Below are 15,398 nucleotides of genomic sequence, written 5' to 3'. Positions count from 1 at the left end.
ATTCCCTCACCAGCCAGAGGCTCTCTCATATGGTCCTGATGAATCACAAAAAAGCCCAGCACACCATAAAGCATCTCCTCAAGACCCTATAAACTCCTCCACTCCTGTGCAACCATCCCACTGATGCCAAGAAGGGATAGCTGTGGTAATTAAAAGGTAGCAAAGCTCCTCGTCTGCATGAATAGGGGACAAGTCAATACAGTTCAATCTGCTGCTGAATTGACTGCAATCAATTTCTCTTTCTGCCCATCCAAGGCTGCAGCTGTAAAGCACTCGCAATCTGATCAATGATGACCTTGAGAGCAATGAAGAGAGACAAAGCCGCACTGCAAACTGAGGGAGGGATGAGAGGAGCCTTGGGAGCACGCAGAAGCGAGAGGGAAGGCAAAGCTTGGTCCTCTTCTAGAGCAAAGCAGAGACACAACGTGGTTACATGGTGTCAGCCAAGGAAGCATGCTGCACATGGGCACACATCCTGCTTCAGCAGCCCTCCAGAAAGAGCAGCAGTGTGATCATCCCACTGATGGGGCTGCCTCATGAGAAAGGGGTTGACCAAGAGGTGGGATTGTTCTTGCCCCAGAGACCTTAGAAATAATACTGAAACATTACTACAGTCTCCCATCTCCATCCTACACGAAGGAAACATTCAGAAGCATGCAGAGCCAGGCATTCAAGGCACCTGGCATCTGTGCCCGGCTTTAGGATGAGCCTGCCCATCTCAGGCAGCTCCTGCAGAGCTGTCCAAAGAAGTAAAACACGATTGTGTCTTAGCACTTTCTCTCACGCTCCTGACCAGCTCCAACCCAACCCAATCACTGTAATGAATTAATAATTAATCAATCACTACCTGATTTCATTTTCAGCTTGCAAGATGAGAAAGAAATGAGATCTTAAAATAATACTCTGCAATGGGTTGTGTCTGTCTCTAGCAAATGCAATTTAACTGACTTAATGAAATGCTAATTGGTAGAAAATATATATAAAAAAACATCCTGAATACTACTCTAATTAAATTTCCTTTTTCCAGATCTGCAAGGCAAAATGCTCAGTGCAGAAAGAACAGTAAACAGACGCAAAAGCTGTCCTTTTCAAGAGGGGGGTAAAATTACAAAGACCTGCACAAGGGTTCTTTGGGAATAACACCATTGTTGTTCCTAATTGTGTGCACGCTGTATGTGCATGTGGCATAGCTAAATAAAAACGATGTTTATAAAGAACTGCTTGCTCCTTTGCTGATGGACTGGAGGCGCTGATCCGACAATTAAAGCATCGTCTCGGTAATAGCCATAAATAAACAGGCAGCATTAGAACAGCCTTGCAATAAAGATTATATTAAAAGCAGAACAAAATAAGAGGCAGCACTGAATGGGAAAGGGTGAAGTGTAAGTCACGTTGATCTGCTCTTTCTTGCAGATAAGAAAACAATGATATGTCCTTCCCGTGGACCCCCAGCACTCAGCAGAGCTGTTACAAAGCAAGTGAAGGACAGGTCTCTAACAAGGGGTGATGGGTTTGTGAATAGCTTTTAGTCAGAAAAGGGAAGGGAGGGAGGATTAAAGTGGACACAACAGGAGCTGATTAGAAGTTTTCCATGGAAACTTACACAGGGAAATATTGATTTGTCAAAAGCTCAGGTTCTTGCAGGCCAGGGTCAATTCTGACCCATCTTGTGCAATTCATGGAAGTTCCAAATTATCAGAAAGCCAAGTTCTCAATTTCAAACTGAAATAGCTTTTCATATAGAAACTATAGATCACTACCCTAAAATGAAAAAAAAAAAGTTTTAAGGAGAAAAAAAAGATTCAGCTACAAACACAAAATGCCAGGTGACCTAATATAGATATTGCCCCCTCCCTGCAAATTACTGACCTGGGAATGCTTCAAAGTCCTTTTCCCCTTTGGAGAAAAGAAGTGGTGATGATCTGAAAACTCCCCTGAGCTAGGCAAGCAGTGCTCTCTCCAGCATTGAGCACACTTCAGCACAAACTCATCCTCTGCAACTCTATTTGCAAGACTTTGTCTACTCCTCTTGCATAGATAGCATCAGCTTTCTCAAGCAAACACCAGCACTGCCAGTAGCTTAAGTCTAGTGGCCCATAGGGATGTAGGTTCCCCCTTGCCTCAGGCTCTATCTGTAGCACTACCTTTAAACCCAGACTACCAATATAGCACCTTCCTAGAGGCTTTAAATGCCTTTGTAAATAGCCTTTCCAACTGAGTATCATTGCCTTAATTAAAACCCCACCTCATCCTTCTGACTGGAAAGGTTCACGTAATCGTTTTGTTTATCTTAATGATCTCATTAGCAGCAAGATTAGAAAGTCCTTCAGCACCTCTACCAGCATGCTGAGCCCTGAATGCTCATCATGTGGGGTGTCACACAGGTGCCTCCGTTCTGGTGGTGTGGGTACGTGGGCTAAAGTCTTGTGGGGAGGGATGACAGAGGTCTTTTCAACTGCTGTTCTATGTAAGCTGTGCTAATTTCTGGCTACTTCTTTCTTCAGGGGATAGGAACTTCTCAAACCTCCAAAGACTGGGCTTAGATGTGTGCTGATGTCACACAAAGTGTAGGGAATGTCTAGGCTGTTTATGCCTAGCTGAGGAATAGGTAGCAGGATAGCAATGGCTATGTGCTAGGAGAAAATATTTTGCTCCATGTTTAGAGCAGGCATGGCTGTTCATTGACCACTAGTCTAAATAGAATAACTCATTTTTTCTCTTTGATCCCCCCAGAGCTCCTTATGGTTCATAGAACACAAAGAATAACCACTTTGAATATTCATCCTATTTACCTTTTCATCATTTTTTATGACTATATCGTGCAAAGCTAACCACTCCCTTCCTTTAACCGTTGTCATTAGGCTCATGACGTCCAGAAGTAGGTTTGTGCAATTACACTTGCTGTGTGTTACATAATGTGACTCCTGGGGCAACAGGTTGTTCTAAAAAGGCCACTTCTGCTCCCAACTCCAAAATTCTCCTTCCACTGCTGGAGACAGTGAAACAGACAAATAAAAAAAGGTACCTCAGCTTTTGGGCCATATGCTGGTAAGAGCTGAAAAGAGGCAGTGGCAAAGTCTGGCATGAGAGGGTTTGGGAGATGTGATCCTGGCTGCTTCTTCCTCCTTACTGAGTGTGCAGACACCAGCACTTCTTTTTCCTTACTGCCATGAAAATTGCCTTATTGAATTTTTAAATAAACTGTGCTGGTTGGAATATCTAAAGAGCCCTTGCACAGACCCTGACAGGTTGTTCTTTTTTTTTTTTTTTTCCTAAATTAAAAATCTTGGCCTCAGGCAAAATGGAAATGTCTTCAGATTTGCAATCAGTGCTCATGTAACATATCTGAAATGCAGTTTATAAACTGGTGATTTGATGGGATTTGCTCCTGGGGGCCGTAATGAATGGATTTGCAGAATCTCTGAGCCCAGGATGACGTGACACAAATTGCTACCAATGACCATTACAAGGGACAAGGGGAGAATGGGGAAGAAAAGAGCAGCCCAGTTCTAATTGCTGAGTTATACACGGGAGTCATGATATCTTTTTCTTACAACCTCCTCCTTGTCTTTGTTTGACCCATCAAGATGTCCAGTCTGTGCCAGGGGAAACTCATTTAAGAAAAAAAAAAAAAAAAAGCGTTCCACAAAACATTACAGATTCCCAAGTGGAAAACTTCAATGAGCTGCAAAACCAATGACCCACAGGCCCCATCCACCTGATGGAGGTGGGAAATTAATAACAAAGTACCTGCTGTTAAAGGTTCAATGGGAATGGCCACAAAGAAGCTGCTGAGGAGAAAAAGGCTTGAACTTTGCCATGAGACAGCTGTCCCTGCTCTCTGAGCTGGATCTTCTGATTAGCTGAGGCCAAAGGGAAATCTGGCTAGGGCATGGCCTGGGGAAGGAGGGAAAATAGAGTAAAATACCTCGCGTGCTCTTTCCTCTCTCAAGGCTACAACTCCACTGGCCTTATCTAAGGAGGATATAGATGACCAAATCACTGATGTGTTTGGGTTAAATAGGCAGGGAACACAAGAGGAGGGAGCCAGAGAGGAAAGAGTAGGGGCGAATGTTGCAGAGAACAGGGGAAAAGTGGACTACAGAGACACAGCCGGGCAGAGCTGTGTGGAGAAGCTGATGACTGAGGTAATTTGCTGAGGCCTCATCCAGAGCATGCAAAGACAAGTGATGCAGAGATTCATCAGTCATTGCTAATGCAAGGCTAATGCAAGCTGGGAAAGTCATACATCATTGTGCAGAGCTGGGTCAAAGTCAGGAGCTTCAGGGACATCGGTTTGGGGACGGAGCCCCTTCAGTGCAGATCCCCCTACTCCGCACCCCCCCACCAGACTCTGTTGTCTCCTCATCCTGGTGGCATCATCTCACCTGGAACAGGCACGGAGAGAGCACTGATTGTCCCCAAGGGCCTCATACGTCCCACAGCCTGAGCACCTGGGGACTGCACCATGCTACGGTGTGTTGCCCCCCAGCCCTGAAATTCACACACAGATGTGTACCCCAAATACATCACTTATTTTCTTTCTCCACATAGCTAATACAAAGGTATCTCTCCTGATCTCTCCCAGCCCACACCAGTTCAGTGCCAACCTTCATTCCTCATCCCACCATATTATGATTAATTTTTTGATCGCCTTCTGACACAGAGCAGCTTCTAGCAGATTATGTGCAGAAGGAAAGCATCACATTAGGTACTGGGAAGGGGGAAAGGACCAAGGAGGAGGTGATGGAACCTGCAAGTGTATCTCGGAGGGTTTCCAGCCTGCGGGCATGGTCATTTCTACACAGTTTACTTCTGGGCTGATGCTGCATCCCTGTAGCAAAAGGAAGAACAGGCTTATGGGCAGATTGCACAATGCTCATGAGGTCAAAAGTATACGAGCTGTGGGGGTATCAGCACTGAGCTGTAGGGTAGGGAGAGGAATGTGCTGAGAGGCTGCACGCTGCTCTGGGAAAGGGGGCAGGTCGGTGCAGAGCTGGGCTCCACGGTTTGGGGCAGGCCTGGGAAACGTTGTTTTTGCTCTGCCTCTCCCCAAAAGCTGTAAATGATTCTTATCCATCATTATTATGTCACTGTGCATAGGGATGGCCTAAGGGCCCTGCAGAAGCCAGCGAGCTGATCCACAAAAAGGCGCCTGAAGATCAGCTGTTTTTTTCTGCACCAAAAAGGAGTGGGTGAGATCTGTAAATCGCCAGAGTCAGAAGCAGTTTGGAGTCCTGGTGGCCTGAAACTGCAGTTTTCAGCATCCGTCATTTTTCTAACTGCTTCTCAGGATCTGTTTGATATGACTCTCTCAGGACTCTCTCAACCATAACTGAAAATTCATTGAAAACCCTTTTTTAAAATGAAGATATGGCCAGTTTCAATATCTTCTTCACTCAAAAATTGGGGGGTAAGGGGTGAGGGGGTTGGAAACACTCCAAAACCTATCTCCTGTGCAAAATAGAAAATGATAGTTTCTTAGTTTTCAATGTCTTTTCTCATTTTGTAGCTTAGCAAATTACGGGCTCAAAAGGCTTTTTGTTTTGTCAATACATGACAAAATGAAAGAGAAAGGTCGGTACCCTGTTAAAAGAGCATGTTTCACTTGACTAAAGGCGATGGGGTTTATATGTTTATTTTACTTATTTTGACTTTGCAGAGGACCTGAAGTTTTGGCTTTGCAGCTTGCTTCAGGATATGACCATTTTTCAAACTTACAAAAATGTTTGCAGACAGGTAACCCAGCACAGCTGTGCAACCCTTGACAACGTGAGGCTCTCTCTGGTGTCTGCAATCTCCCCAGTGCATTGTGACAAACTGGTGAAAGGTCCTTACGGGCTCTTTCCAGCTGCCTCTCAAACCCTCTTTTGCTCTGGTGAAGGCGTTTATGTGGTCACCACCGCAGGAGCAAGCAAAGAGCTTCATTTCACACCGCCACGCTGTATTTCAGGTTACTTCAATGTCTCCCTATGACATATCCTCAGGAAATGCTTTGTCTCTTGGTTGAATCCCGAAACAGGTTGTGTCTGATCGGCAGCCCAGCAGCAAAACTTCTTGTGACTCATTTAAGGATCACATAAACAGAAGAATCCCTTTGCCTCAGAGTAAAAGTACCTCAGAGCCCCATCTGGAGAACATCGCCTGTCCCTGTCCCTGCAGGACCATCCTGAAGTTCAACCCCATGAGATGCTTTATGGCAGAAACCTCTCCGACCTCCAGAGGGTACCCAGCACCAGCCTGGATAGGAGTTTTTGGGAGAGAGGAGAGGTAAATACATGTGGGAGAGAAAGTGTGCAACCGAAGGGGAGAGAGGCTGTTGGAGAGTTTCGTCATTCCCCTGTCTAGAAGATATTTCTCCATTGACTCTATTTAAAGTCAGCCCCAGGCTTGTGGGCTTACAGAGCTTTTAGCAGATGAAAGAACTCACTCATCAGGCAGAGTTTTCTTACTTACTTTTTTTTTTTTTTTTCCTCCCCAGCTCTCACTGGTCTGTTTTAAAGCCATTTCAGTAATTGTTGAAAACTGTCAGATGCCTTTGACAGATCAATACCTTAGCAGGGAATTTACATGACCTGTTCGCCAATCAAAATGCAAATTGGGGATACGTTTAAAGCACGAGCCCCCAATTTGTCTTCCAAACGCTGCTGGAACGTCATGAAAGCAATTTAGCTGTGCCTGGGACTGCACCTTGTCTCGAGGCTCACTTCTGGCGATGCCGCTGTGCTTTTTTTTCTTTTTTTTTTGCCAGGCGGGAATGTGCGTGTGTGCATGTGTGTGTATGCATGCTACGGGCGTCGTTTCCAAGTCAGGAATATAAATCTTCCTCTCGGACTGAGTGAGATTTATAGCTCTGCCACGGGGCTCCCGGCACCTCCCAGCCCCACACCTCTGCTTGGGATCGGGGCAGGCGCGGGGATGGGACATTGGAACGGGGACGGCTCTGGCTTCCCTGCTCCTGCCTCGCTTCTCCTCTTTTTTCCAGATGGCATTAGGGTTTGGAGACAGAGCAGAGGCTCGTGCCAACAGCTCACACTGCAGCAATAATGAGAGCCATTTAACGAAGGTTGAGTCAACAAAAACATGCTTCCCTCTCAACAAATAAATGCTTTTATTCCTCCTTCTTGTTTTTCGCGCTAGGAGGTTTGTTCTAAGTGAAATTGCCGGATCAACATTGCAAGAGATGAGAACATTTGATTTAGCTCTGAAATAGGTACAGGCGGTGTCCTGGTGGTACAGGCTGCTGTGTTGGTCCCTGTTCCTGTCCCTCAAGCTGGGCAAGCAAACCTGCCTTGGAGCACTCACACCTGATCGGCGTTATCCATCCATCCCAGTCTGAGAACCCGGTCTAAGCCTGCTTATCTGGTTTTCTTTCTTTTTTTTTTCTGGTAAAAAACAGGTTTTATTTTTCACACTCCTTTAAAACTTTCTGAAAGAGGAGGCCTACTTTGTCTGAAAAGAATTGATTTCCCCTGAAAATATCCCTCCCCCATAATAACCTCACAGTTTTGATTTAAAGCCACCTGCAAAGGTGGTGTGAGGGGTTTTGTCTTTAATGAGAACTTGAGATGCTCTATGCAGGACAAAAAGCCTGACCAGCCCATTCTTCAGATGGAAATGACATGATTTCATGCAGACTCATGCACGAAAATTTACACATAGCCTTTTAAAACTCATTTGGAAACAAAAGGCTCTGTCAGCTCTATCTACCCATGGAGCTATCTGTTGCCAACAGTTGTACTGAACCCACTGGCATCTCATTATGAATCACTTCTTACCCCACAGGCCCAGACCTGGGAACTGCAGATTCTGCTGTATGGGACATTTCCTGGCATTACTCAAAACGGGATGGTTATTTTGGAAATGATCTTGCAGTGGACTAAGTTCATTCCAAAGGAAATCCTTTCACACCTACCAGATCTGGTTAAGAAAATGAAAGAGGTAAACCTTTACTGCAGGATTATCTGGGGTAACTTTTAGATGTCCCTCCTCTGCAAATGATTATTTTTACTCTCCTCTCTCTCCTTGAAGGTCTGGATTCTCCCTCTCCCTGCTGTCTGCCTCTCATCTGGCTCACCGAGGCAGCCAGATGGTGTAATTTGCAGGTACCTCCACAGCACTTACTTGTCTGACATGCCCGAACTGATTGAAACATGCACAGAAACATTTGAAACCTCATTGAAAGGGTCTGGATAAAGTCCTGGAATGTGATAGATCTGGGAGACAGACCAGGCACATTCAGCCACCCCAGAGACTGCGAGGCACAAAAATCCAGGGGAAAGAGTTTGTGCATGCACATCTGTGTACGGTGACATTGCATGGTGAGGATTACTGTAGACCTTTAGGTGACTATTTTCCAGTAAATAAATACAGTATGGTTGCTCTGAGAGTCTCTTTGCATCTGTACTAGTGTGTATATAGGACTCTCCCCATTTTTGTGTGCCTCCATGCTATGTGTGCGTGTTCGATGTGTGCACACTTCTTGGAGAACTGTGTGGTTGGTGCAGCAGGTACAGCAGGACGTGTCTGGCATGCACAGACCATGCCAGTTTTTGAAGGGAATGTGCCTGCAGAGAGCATGAGTGGCAAAAAGCAGATGACCGCCTGCTCAGGGGAGGTTCTCTGGGTGCATGCACACCGTCGCTTACCGCACACAACCTGTGGGTCGCCGTCAGGAGCTGAGCTGTATGGCTGCTGACAAAAATACCTGGTGTTGGCCAATTCCTCCTGTCAGAAACAGGCACCTGCGAGAAAAGATGTGCTTCACCCCTCTCAGTGAGTGCACACAGGAGCCCGTGGGAGGAAGGTGACTCGAACATTTTCATTACCTTGAGGTCAGCAGCATTCAAACACTGTGATTCCACAATTTCACCTTTTCTTTTATACCTTTGTGCCCTTGGTGAGCACACCTCTCTGCATAGAAAGTGCTCCACTACCAAAGAAGGTTTGAAAAGGTCTTCTCTCTTCCTGGGCTTCTCCTGCCTCTTCCTGCCAGGGGATGGTGCCAGATGTCAGACAAGGGATAAAGGGGGCAGCGTGGGTGATGCTGGGCAGCGGGGGAGAAAGGGAAAGATCCTGGGAAGAGCTGCAGCAGACACAGGGAGTGGAGCTTGCTGGAGACCCTTCAGAGCAGTAGGTTGTAGAGAACTGGCCTGAAACTCTCCCAAATGCAGGAGGACAGTCGTCACTCTGTGTCTGGATCAGCGCACACCAGGGGAAGATGTCTGTTGTCATACGAATAAAACCTCCCCTAGAAATATTTGTGAGCAACAGTAGCTTTGTAAACAAACACCTGGCAAGAACAGAACTGAATCAAACACTGATTTAAATATGGTACGAAACCTGGCAGGGGAAAAAAAATAATAATTGTATTTTATTGTAGGAATGAAAAACGAAAGAGCAAAAGGCCTTTCTCGTGCTTCAGCTGGGGACTGGAGGAGCTGAGCAAGGGGATGAGAGACGTGGGCTGCTCGTGCACGGTGCCCTGATGTGCCAGTGTGATGGCAGCACCCTGTCAGCACATTGCGAGAAGGAGCTCCATCTTTCTTCCTTACATGGCCTGACAGCTTTTCAGAAGAGATTTATACAGGGACAGATCAGAATATCTGTCATAGCAAACCACTGTGATCAAGAGAAATGAGGCACTGAGCCTCTGATCTGGGACCTCACACTTTTTTTGGGGGTAGAGGAGCTCTCCTTCCAGGAGAGGGCACAGCCAGGGGAGATCCTTGGCACCCCACAGCGGAGGGTCCCTGGGCTACATCGATGCGAGTCGTTGATGCTGGGATTTATCTGGCTGAGTACAGACATCTGGAGCCTACAGGTCTGCATCCCTGCGGGCTGGCGAGCCTCCCTTTACGATCAAGGCAGAGAAGCTGTCACTTCTAGGGCCCAATTCATCTCCTTCTAAGGCAGGCGTCTGAAACAAGTCAGATGAATTGTGCTGTGGAATTGCTTATTTCTCTTTCCCAACTACAAGGGGAGTCCAGACAGCTCACTTGGCTGAGGATGGTTGTTCTGGAGCTGCTGAAAGTGAGAAGAGGTGAACCCCAGCCCTAGCATGCAGATGGGCCATCCCACAGCATCTGCCCACAGCCCCCTGAGACCATTGCTGGCTCCACAACCTCAGCAACCCTTGGCTAAGGCACAAGGGGCAGTGATGCCCCCGGAGCAGCAGCAGGGCGCACATCTCATGGGAAGCAGGTGATAGAAAGGGCTGCAAGGGGCTCGGAAACAGCCAGCTTTTGAGGAATTTTAAACGAGTCCACTGCGACAAAATTTAGAATTTGCCCTGATGGATTTAAAAGAAAAAGTCAGGGAAAATCTCACCATTAGCATTAGGCAGCAAGGCTGCTTGGCTCGCCCCCTGAGCCACTCTGCTGTGACAAAGCCATGGGAGCATTTTACAAGGACAAAGGTTGCTGGCTGGTGAACAGCAGCATATTAACATGGAAATGACAGCAATCCATGTCAGAGCACGGTGCCCATGCAAATCTTTCTTAGGCTATTAGCAGTATGTGGAATGCGTCCTCGGATGTGGGACACTTCTTTGCAGGCATCAGGTGACTGGTTCACAGCCTCGTAGTGCTGTCTTGCCAGTCTCACTGAAGCAAACCCACTATGCCGTATAACTGGGGAAAAAACAGAGAGAGAGAAAAAAAAAATCAGATTGCAATTCAGACCCCTGCTTTCACAGTGAAGCTCCTCCGGACCCCAGCTGTGGTGTAAATTGAGATTCCACATGAATGCGGTTGCCTGCTTTCACTGCTTGTTGGGTGCAATTTACTTGTCTTATCCGATTTACACTATGCGCTCAGGTTTGGAGCATAAATATACAAGCTCATATAACTATGCAAGCATCTTTTTTTCTGTTTCCCATCTCTCGCACCGGTCCAGATGCATCAAATTCCGAGGAAGTGATTTTAATTTCAGCAATCTTCCCTTTCTCACCCCAAGCCCCACTGATTTCTGTGCTGAGGTTTCCTAACCACATCAGTAGAGTTTTCCATTGGTTTTCATTTTATTCTCTGATTTGAAGGGTTTAAGTGGGAATTAAGTGATACCTAGGCTTTGAGCACATCCCCCCCCTCCTAGGGGTGAATTTCAGCCTAAATGAAAAGTGCATGTATTAGGAACGTGCTCCCCAAGCATGAATAAATGTTCTCAGGGTGCTCCTTAACAACATACAATCTTCCAAGCTACAGGTTGCTTTACTAGGATTAACAACCTGGAGGAGAAGGATTAATATAATTGCTACTCCTAACCACAACTGCAGAAAATAATCACAATGAAGTTAAATAAAACCTTTGAAACCTGTCAGGGATTTTTTGCACTTTTTTTTAAGTCTGCGCATATGTTGCAGGAAGTCCTCTGATATCAAACAGGATGTGCAAGCATTCCCCTTCTCCTCCCTAATTTTTAGAGAGTTTTTTATGACCAAGTCAAAAAATAAATAAATAATAAAAGTTCATTGGAAAGCTCTAACTGACCTTTCCCCAGCTCTGTTTCACAGTTCATTCCATAAGAATAAATGAAGAATTTTGTCAAATCTAAGAAAAAATCCACCTATCCCAAAATCTTATATTTAACAGTGGCCAAAAATTGTCACTAGTAGGGTAAGCACATGGTAAGTATGTAGCCGTATTTCCCTCATGCTCTTTCTCAGCCTCCAGCGATCAGAAGATTAGGAACACCCTGAGCCAGAGGTGTTATCTTTGGGTTTAATGCCTGTGATGGATTTTTACTTCTGTGAAGGATCTAATAGCTTCACAAAAGGCATAGATGAGCTGTAGAACTCTGTTTGCTGTGAATGCCAGAAGTTTACGTGGGTTCTGAAAGCAAAGTGTGAAACCGCACCACGTTTCCCTCTCTGGATGTGCTAGCAAACAAACACACCTTGACAAGAAATACTCTTCTCAGGAGACCTCACGAAATTGATATGCAGTTTTTGTTTTCTTTGTTTGTTTGTTTCATTTGTTTGCTTCATTTCTGGAATAAACATGTTCCACAACAAGCTTTGCAAGAAAAGTGTTCCCCTGCAATCAGCAGCCCCACTGAAAATAGCTCGCAGTGCTCCTCCAGCCCATCCCCAGAGGGCTGTTGTCAGTGCTGGTACCTGATTAGAGACAGATCAGATGTACTACGAGGTATTTGTCCTGCTGCCCAGAAGTGGAACATCAGGAGCTGCTGGACTGTGACCAGTTGAGTAATGCTCAACAAATGCATGGAAATAAACATAATCATCTTTATCACGTTAATCGCAGTCCCACAGGAAGCCCTCACCTGGGCTTCAATGAATTCAGAGCCAATTTGTTCATGTTCTCTGATTCTCAGTTGGCCCTGGGCAGACAGAGCAAAATTCTCCCTCATGTAAAAGCCAGCACGAGGCCAGTGCCTTTTACATGGTTCTGCAGATTGTGCTCCTGTCCTTTGTGAGGTGTTGTGATGGTGAGGTCGTGTAGGATCTGAGGATCGGCAAAGGCCACAGAGCACCGAATCTGTGTTTCTTAACCCTTTTCCACCCTACAGGGATTTTTCTCCCCTCTCTGGCTGTCAAGACCCTCTGCTTGTTACACAGGCACTAAGAAAAAAACCATTCACTTACGTATGGGGTTTTCAACTCCCACCAAACCTTTCTGCTCCACAAAACTTATCTTAGCACCTACATCCACAGAAACAGCTGTGGAAAGTCAAGCCTGCTGGCTTCAAGAGGAAGAACAAACCCCCATTTATGTATCAAGCAGTATGGGCTCTTTAAAACCTCCCCAGTGCCAGAGCCAGTCTCTCTCTTCCCTTGCTCACATTTGTGTGTTTTCCAAGACTCCGAGCTTCTAGCCTGAATTGTTTTTGAAGCTGAACCTGTTGTACCTCTCCAGGTCAGATCCTGGTCCATTTCTTGCTCTTGTTTTGAGCTTGCCCTGCTGACAGTGGGGACTGTCTCTCTGCAACAAACGCACTGTCAGTCCCGTTCCAGCCCCGCCACATATTTCAGATAACTTCAGATACACATAAACAGCCCTTCTGTGCAAGTGGATGAAACCTCTCCTGCCTTGGCTTTGCCTAGAAGAGACAGAGAGATGCCCCTCAGGCAGAATGAAAAGGGCCCAACTAACGCTGTGATGACAGCACAGTAGAATTTCCTGGGCCCTAAATATTTTATCATCATAAAATAAACATAGATCTTCTCGTCATGAAATATACATTAAAAAATGTTTAAACATGTTAATTATTAAACCAATATTGATTCATATTGGATGAAGCATTAACGGGTGGAGTTTGCAGGAGGAAAATTGGCAAATGTATTTAATGTCGAAAGAGCGCTTGCCACATATCAATATTCATCAGGTCTAACCACTAATAATCATAAAAGTGACAGGCCAGATTTATGGCTCCTCTGCGTGAAGACAAGTCTGTGCAAAGGGACAAACTGAAATATTAAGATGGGAGGCACAAAAATTCTTTCTCTCTCTTTTTTTTTTTTTTTTTTTTTCAGCAGCTCGTCATTGTGATTTTATGGATAAACTGGGGATTTGTGTATGAGAGTCTGGGCAAATAGGAGAAGGCTTTTTGGAGTTTATTTCAGAGCAGTTTATCAGGAGAATATAATCAGATGCTCATGATCATGACTGGGTTAAGGCTGTTTTGTGATGCAGGTGGCATCACAGTCCACAAGGAGTTAAGTGGAGCTCACATGTCCTCTCTTTGGACTTTTATTCAAAGAATCTTAAATGGATTATCTGAAATTGGTAGAGCAGGAAATGCATGTGTGTGCCACCTCTAACATTTGCAGGGTTGAAGGTGAAGCTGGGGCTTGGGGAGTTCTATGGTGCAAGCCAGTTGTTTTGATTTGGGGTTGTAAACACACCCCCAAGGAAAATTCCTTGCTTACTGCATCTGCAGGAATATATATATATATATTTTTGCAATATTTATTCCACTGGAAGCTCTAGTTATGATAATACCTTGGGATCACAGAACAGACATGGAAGGTATTGGGGACTGCAATTACCATTAATACAGGAGACCTGAAGGTCCTTAGTTTGGTTTAGTTTTAAATGCAAATGCCCATCCAAACCACTGAAGGGGAAGGAACCCTGATGTGCATATGGGGTGTCTCAGGACATTCCTGGCACCATCATCTGTGTCTGCTTTTCATTCCCCTCCCCATCTTTTTTTTCTTTTCCCTTGGCTTACCTTGAAGTGAACAAGTATACCAAGACCTGACTCCTCAATCTGCAATACAGCGGGACTATGTGAATTTAACAGTATTTTTGAGATATACTTGTGTCTGATGGAACTGTAGAACTGCAGAGTTCACTGTATTTAAAATATTTTCTTGAGAAGAGAGCTTTCTTTTTTGGTCTTTAAACAAAAAGCACAATGAGGTTCACTGACTGTGTTCAAGGACTCCAGTTTAAATTTGTTCAGTCTACAAATCAAAAAAGAAATTTGTTTTCTTAACAGCCACCTCTGCAAACACAGTATGGTACCAGGGAGTTAACAGGTGCTCTCCATCTTGCATGCCAAATTCATTTAATACTTTTTATTGCTGTGTTGCTTTGCATCACTAATACAAGTTGGAACCAGCAAACTGATAGAAACTTTTTTTTTTTCTGAGATGGCAAAGGGTTTCATATGACTGCTGATGGGCGGAATCATGCCAAGGAAGTTAAACAAATTGTTCTTCTCCTTACTGCAACTCGGTCTGGGGGTCAAGGCTTTTACATCAGATGGATAGGAGCCCAAGCTGTTGCACAGAAGACAAGGGTGGTGAAAAAAGGAGATCAGATGAACAGGACATAGCCACAAAATTGACCAACTGCCACCCTGGAAACAGGGATCTTTCGGTTCTTTTAGGATGCCTCCTTTTCTCACCAGCCCTTTTTGCAGGCAGAAGAGAACTGCTATTTCTTTTCTTCTCAGTACAAAATATATGCCAGTGTGACAGCAAATGTCAACCTTTTTCTGTGGGACAACACTTTCAAAGGCCAAAACCTTTAACATCTGGCAGCTGTAGTATTCTGTTGAACAACAGCTTTATTGTCAATGTTTATCCACTGGAGAAATGCTTCTGAGCCAATGCATAGAGATGATACACTAAATTGTCCATTTAATTTCCACTTACTGTGAGATTCGGCATACATTAAATAATATTTGATCATTAAAAGCATGTTTATGGACTCTAATATTGCTATCAGTGATATGTGACTAATACATAGTAAAGTGCATCTTGTCACGATCAGTTGATTTCAGAGCAATTTGTCATTGGCAATTGTTAATCTGGGGGTTCTCTTCCCCTCTCTCCTAATGTAGCTCCATAAGATGTGTCTGGAGGGAGCCTTGCTATGGTGGTGTCCTTGTATAATGTCCTTGTATAAAGCAAGGAGTGGAGCATTCCC

General features: G+C 45.0%; 1 long non-coding RNA gene across 2 annotated transcripts; it reads left to right on the top strand.

Moving 5' to 3' along the window:
• The first annotated feature begins 5,060 nt into the window (after positions 1-5,060).
• Positions 5,061-8,359, top strand: LOC106037066 (uncharacterized). Of its 2 annotated transcripts, none has more exons than XR_010826106.1 (4): positions 5,061-5,191; positions 6,023-6,270; positions 7,786-7,941; positions 8,032-8,359. It is a non-coding gene; the product is annotated as an uncharacterized lncRNA (long non-coding RNA). The 2 variants fall into 2 exon arrangements; XR_010826105.1 differs by having other exon boundaries at positions 5,061-5,195.
• The last annotated feature ends 7,039 nt before the right edge of the window (positions 8,360-15,398 follow it).

Source organism: Anser cygnoides, chromosome 20, assembly GCF_040182565.1.
Source record: "Anser cygnoides isolate HZ-2024a breed goose chromosome 20, Taihu_goose_T2T_genome, whole genome shotgun sequence".
NCBI lineage: Eukaryota > Metazoa > Chordata > Aves > Anseriformes > Anatidae > Anser > Anser cygnoides.
The sequence above is the reverse complement of the archived record's forward strand: the minus strand, read 5'-3'. Positions and strand labels throughout refer to the sequence as shown.